Here is a 7,342-nt window from a genome sequence, read left to right on the forward strand (position 1 = left end):
ATCATACAGGTTGGGTATCAAGTGGGTCAACGGTCGATCTTGTGGCAAGGTATGCTCTCCATGGGTTTCAAACTCCGTGACATCCCATCAACTTTGGTGATATTTACAAGTTGTGGTTCCTAAGGGTGGCTAGGCCAGCCCGACCCGCTAATGGACCAGGCCATTGATTGGACCGGTCCATCAATTGACGAGTTGAGCCAGAGCCTCTCTTCGTGTCAGTCCATTGGAAAAAACCCTCTCCATATCTCGTCCATTAAGCTCATGGGCCTACACAGAATATATATACATATAATATATATGAAAAATAAATGATATGTTTTTTAAAATATTTCACAATTTATAAAATTCGCCCCATGTCTAAAATTGCAAAAAACTAACTTCGTTAGGACCTTTTTACCCTTCGCATGTGCGAAACTCACAAAGTTCGCATTAATTAAAAGGAGGTCTGCACAATTTTTTGTAGACATCACAAAGTTTGCATGATCATATTTGTGAACATTTTGTTAAACTCAAACATCGAAACTTCATACTTGACTAAGTTCACATATATAATACAAAATTTGCACCAAAAAATGTACGAACCTCCTGTTGAATTGAACCTTGTAATCACTTGAATATCCTACTTAATTCGCATATGCCTTACAAAATTCACATAAAAATATTTGTGAACCTCCTGTTAAACTGAACCTCATAACATGTTGTTAAACCCAAACCTCAAAACTTCACAAATACTTGACTAAGTTCGCATATATAATACAAAATTCACACAAAAAAAGGTATGAACCTCCTGTTAAATTGAACCTTGTAACCTCTTGAATATCCTACTTAATCTATATCCTACTTAATATGCTTATGCCTCACAAAATTCACATAAAAATATTTATGTACCTCTTGTTAAACTAAACCTCGTAACTTCATAAATACTAGACTAAAGTCGCATATATGATATTAAATTCATGAGATATTATGTGAACCTCCTTTTAATAACAAGGAGATACGCAAATATGTGGCTATCTACTAAAATATTTGTCATGCGAACTAGCGTAACTTCACATGCTTGTCGAATGATATATAAACTCATTTCTATTCTTTTTTTTTTATTCGTGTCTAAAAAGAATCATATTTTTCTTGTAGAACCCTCAACATTGTTCCTTTTTCCTTGCGATGAAGCTAGGTTGCTTTTTGGTGCTGCATTTTGTCGAGGTTGTGGTATCATCCTTCGCATTGACTTTCTCAGTTAGGTTGAAAATTAAGTTTTATACAAACAATATATATATATATATATGCATATTGTTTTATTGCACTATAAACTTTTTTTTTGTAGATATGATCCTTTAATAGCTTTATGCATATTTATTTTTAGTTTTAATTTGTTATAGATGTTTTTTGTATGTTTCTCTGTGTTTTATTTAATATTTGCCACCGGATTTACAGTTTAGGGTATATTGTATTTAGGTTTATATATATGTATATATATAGTTTATTTGTTTGTCCTTTAGTTAATATTCGTTATTGTCTTGTTCATGTAATGGGGCTAGGGTTCACGGTGCACAAGTATTGAATAAGGGATAGTTGGTTTTTAGAGTAGTTGTTGTAGGTAGTTGTGTTAATTGAATGTATGAAGTATATATGGATAGTCTTTTCTCACATATTATTTTCATTAGATGAATGATATGTTTTTGTGGTTGATGTAGACAATTAATTATGACCTCTGAAAGGGTTAACATATGTTATCTTTGCATTGATTTTCTTACTTATAGATCTATTGTGGTCTCAAAAATAGTAGTTATAAGAAATTTATTGCTTTGGTGACTCATAAAACCAGATATGTGGTGTATGCCCTCTGCATGCCTGAGCTCAATGTTTGGGATGCCAGTATCGTTCACTATTTGGGACAATTGGATGATCGCCAAAGGTCTGAGCTTGATAGATAGATGCACATTCTCATCATTTGATTCATTAACCATTTTTTTTTTTAACTTTGCAAGCAGCAACTTTTTTAGCTCTGAGAGCAACTAAGTAAACATTGTCACTAAATAACATTGATTGTACATCATCATCATCCAACACAACTATCCATATATGTTCGTTATCTATGTTCAGAAAACAACTATACTGAAGGATATCATTTGCTTCATAGCAAAAATAAGTTCACAAAAATCTAATAGTGTTGGTAAAACCTTAAAAGTAGAAGCCCAAAAACTTGGAGTTCTATCAATTGACTCATAACAAAATTAGATGTGCTAGACATTCTAGTTACGTCCAGTGTAATGCCTGTAGTATTCGATCAGGTTCATTGTACATCTCTGCTCAGGTAAAGGAGGATGTGGTGGTGATGCCGATGTATAGTGTGGCAAAACTGGAGGAGTAACATAAGTCGTTGGGGAGTAGACAGGGGATGTTGGTGTATAAATCGTTGAATCCGGTCCTGCTTCCACAACCATCTCCAAAAGATTAGGATGCCCAATTATCAATGGAGTTGCAATGTGACCGATTCGAGAAACTACATCCTCAAGTGTTGTTGCATTCTCCTAATGGTTGGTGGAAGGACTCGATTGGTGGAGCTCAGTGGGTTGCTCAAATTCGTGCATATAACTAGAACTAGATTTGTTTTATTTTCGTACAACAAGGTAGGATCTCTTCTCAAGAGTGCATGAGTATTGTGTCAGCATATATGTTCAATTAAAGAGACAATGACAGATATTCTCCTCCGCAAGTAACAACCTCTAAGAGAAAATACCTGCAAAACAAAATAACACAACTATATATATACTAACAAGACTATTATTGAAATAACAAAAAGGCCACAAAATTAACAATTAAAAACAAAATAATAATAATTCTAACTAAATTTGAGAACAACTGAAAGGAAATCAACAACTAATCAAATAATCAACAATAAATCTATCTAATTTTACACTACTAAAAAACAAAAACAATAAGATTATACTAACGGTCAATATAAAAAGAAAACTAAATACAAACACCTTTATTCTGCTATAACTGTCAATCCTCCTTTTGTGGTGAGATCAACATCATATTAAGTGCATTTGAATCCCATAACAATGGTATAGTATTCAAAACTTTGAAATATGATATGTATATCTATGTTGGAAATGATTATGTTAGAATATATGTATTTAACATATAAAGTTCATGGTTTTCTTTTCTAATCATCAGTTCAAAAAAAAGGAAGAACATTTATTTATGCATTATTCTTTTTGAATAAATATCATTGATTCACTCTTTGGGTACATGATATTAGAACGGCATCGCGATTTTTTTTTTAATGCAAAAGCAATACATCCATGTTTGATATGTGGTTCCTACACTTTATTGCATACAGAGATGTACTTTGCTTAAATCTGCGTTGTTATGTTTGATTCAAAATAATAATAATAAAAAACATATCTATAGTGATATATATCAAGAACGGGCCAAGATTAGTTCAACCCCAGCCCTGGTTCCCGATTTCGGTGAGGGCGTTGATCAGACCAAACCATCACGGTTGGTCAGATCTGGCCTAACTCAGCCTGAACTACGTGACCCAGTATGAATCGAGTGACATAGGTCAGCTAGCCTGGACCGAAGCTGCAAAGATCGAATTGCCTTCATAAAGCAAACTTTGGCCAAATGAGACCATTAAGCCCATTTCTAGCTTTTTCTAAACTCAAAAACTACTAAAATGCCACTCAAATAATTTGGATAATTTTGGATATGTCCCTCACATAGTTGAATAAGATGGGTTAAATCTAAGTTGGATGACTATGACCCTCGAGGCACAAATGCCCCAAGAACAATCTAGATTGACCACTATGTCCCTAAAACTTGTCAGCCACGCTATGGACTTGTTACAACTCCAATTTTGATGAAATAAAGATTGTTCTTCTCAAAAAATCTATAAGAATGCAAGTAAACACGTCAATGGTATAAAAGATTCATCTATATTGCAAATTTTTATATATACAAAATTTGAGAAAAATATCAGATATTATATTCTACTCCACTATAAAAATTAGTTCTTAAAATTTAAGCAAAAAGCGAGGTGTAACGACTGTGCATATTGGCTTATGATTTTCAAGTGCATTCTTCAATACCATGATGATGCCATCTCACTTTGACTAGCAAAATTACCTTATTCCTCAAGAGCTTATCTTGATGGTCCACAATCTCAACAGGGCTTTTTTTTACTGTCAAATCCTCTTGTACCTCAATATCCTCATATTGGATCACAAAGAAGGGTCTTTGACATATTTTTGCAACATCAAAATGTGAAAAACATCATGAACTTATGCAAAATATGACGATAAAGCCACCTGATAAGCTGATGCACCAATCCTCTTCAACACCTCAAAAGGTTCAACGTATTTAGAGCTCAACTTGCCCATCCTCCTGAAGCGAAAAACACTCTCAGTGGGGGAGATTCTCATGAAGACGTGATCTCAAACCGTAAAAACCAGATCTTTGTGCCTCTTATCAGCATAACTCTTCTGTCGGATGTATGTTGTCAACAATCGCTAATGAATTATCTATACCTGATCTGAATAATGTTGAATAATCTCTAGCGACTCCAAAGCTCGTTCACAAACTTTAGTCAAATAATTCGGTAATCGGCAAGGCCTCTCGTACAAAGCTTCATATGGGGCCATCTGAATACTCGCATGATGGTTGTTATTATATACAAACTCTGCCAGCTTAACATGCTTATCTCACTCTCATGACCAATCCAAAATAAAGATGCGAAGCATATCCTTCAAGGTTTGGATAGTCCTCTTTGATTGACCATTTGTTTGAGAATGAAAAGCGGTATTGAACTTCAACTTTATACCAAGCACACTCTACAATTGATTTCAAAATCGCTAAGTGAATCAGGGATCATAATCTGATACAATGTATCACTGAACACCATAAAGATGAACGATCTCATCGACATACAAATCTGCTATACTCTCTAATGATTTGCTCCTATTGATTGGCAAGAAATGAGCAAACTTCATTAGTCTATCCACAATCACCCAAATCGTGTCATTATTTATGTGAATTCTGGGTAAAAAATGACAAAATTCATGGTGGTGCCATCTCACTTCCACTTTGGGTTTCCTAAGGGCTACAAAAGACATTCATGTCTTTGATGCTCTATCTTTACTTGTTGACAGGTTAGACATCTCATAACAAAAATGACAACTTCCTTCTTCATATTGTTCCACCAAAAACTCATATGACGATCCTTAAATATTTTGGTACTCCTAGGTGAATAAAGTATCTCGATTGGTGAGCATCTATCAAAATCTTTTCCCTCAAGGTAGAATTGCTAGGAACCTACAATCTTTGCATGAAACAAACAACACCATTAATGCTGCAAAAAAATGGGAATCAACCTTACTGGCTTCAGTCACAAATTGCTATAATTGAGACTCACTTTCTGGGCAAGAATGATCATGTTTAGAATATCTAGCTTAGTGACCAGATTCGAGCACCAAATATGGCTTGAACTCTCCACGAACGACTATCAATCGATGAAACTCTATAGAAGATCCCAATCCTGACTGATCAAGCTTGAAATCGAAGCCTTCCTTCTCAACGCATATGTAACCACATTAGCCTTTCTTAGATGGTATGATATAGAGAAATCATAATCCTTTAGGAACTTTAGTCATCTCTTCTGCCTCAAATTCAGCTCCTTCTACGAAAATATATACTTGAGATTCTTATGGTCATAGAAAACATCAAAGGTCTCACCATATAAATAGTGGCCCAACATCTTGAGCAAAAAAATGACTGCAGCTAATTTCAAATCATGCATCGGGTAATTACGCTCATGGATTCTCAACTATCTCGAGGCATAAGCAATCACCCTACCATGTTGCATCAAAATACAACCTAAGCCAACACCCGAGGCATCACTATAAATAACGAAGCCCCTAGAACCACTGGATAAGGCTAATATCGGGGTTGAAGTTAGCTTCTCTTTGAGAATCTTGAAGCTCTCATCACACTACGGAGTCCACACATACTTGGCTCCCTTCCTCAATAGTTTCATCATCGAGGCTGCAATTCTAACGAAGTCCTGAATGAATCACCTACAGTAGCATGCTAAACCCAAGAAGCTATGAACTTTCGTGATGCTCCTTGACTACTCTCAAGCCATCACTGCTCCAACCTTCGTTGGATCCACCTCGATACCACTACCAGAAATAATGTAGCCCATAACCATAGCACAATCAAACCAAAACTCGTACTTTGAGAACTTAGCAAAAACATTATGTTTTCATAGTATCTTTAATACAATACAAAGATGAGTCCTATGTTGCTCCTCATCATTAAAATACACCAATATATCATCAATGAACACTATTACAAACTGATTTGTATACTGATAAAAAAACACAAATTCATCAGATTCATGAAAGATGCAGAACCATTTGTGTAAGACCCACAATTTTTCAGCAAAAGTTCTGAATAAATTCACGAGACATTTTCAAGTGAAAATAGCATATGAACCCGAAATGCAAATCAAATCAATTTCTATGAACCAGTTACACTTAGGATATTTGTATCTTCGCAAATATATGATCAAATAGTCAGGGAGCCATAACTTTCTCCCTGAGTAAAATTAGGAGATTTGTATGAGCCAACTTTCGTAGTTACGTCGATATGAAGAGAATGACGTACTCAAAAATTTTCAGAAAAAAATCATCAAAAACCAAACATTTTTACGGGACCCACAAAAATGTTGGTGGGACCCATAAAATATTTCATGAAATATTTTATGTGGGCCCCACACAAAAAGAACCTCCAATCCTTATTTGGAAAGCTAGTGACAATTTGGGAATAAGGAAACTTGGAGAGCAAGTTTCTTCTGCCTATAAATAGGCATCTCCCCTCTCTCTCTCTTTTGTTCTCCTTCTCTCTCTAAAACCTCTTCTACCTAGCCTACTTGGCCTGAGCCTGCCTGACCTGGTTTGAACCTACCTGACCTGGTCTAAACCTACTTGACTTGGCTTGAACCCACTTGGGTTTAGTCAAAGTCAAAGTTCCTTTTGGTCCTAAAACTAGGTTTGATTCCCTTGACCTAGACCTATCCTACTTGGGCTAAGTCTGAACCCACCTGACCCAGTTGACTTGGACCAAACCTAGTTTGGTTCAAACCACTTGGGTTTAGCAGCTTGACCTGCTCTTCCTCTTTCTCAACTAGGTCGAACTCATCTGACCTAGTTTGACCTCTCAAATAAATGTTCAAACCCAGTTCAAAGCAGACCGAGCACACTGGAGCCATTCTTCACCGATCACTCTCTCTCAAGTATTTGATGATTTATGTTATTGTGATCGTTGCAAAAAAAAT

This window comes from Nuphar pumila, chromosome 1 (assembly GCF_984573655.1).
Source record: "Nuphar pumila chromosome 1, dmNupPumi1.hap1.1, whole genome shotgun sequence".
Classification (NCBI taxonomy): domain Eukaryota; kingdom Viridiplantae; phylum Streptophyta; class Magnoliopsida; order Nymphaeales; family Nymphaeaceae; genus Nuphar; species Nuphar pumila.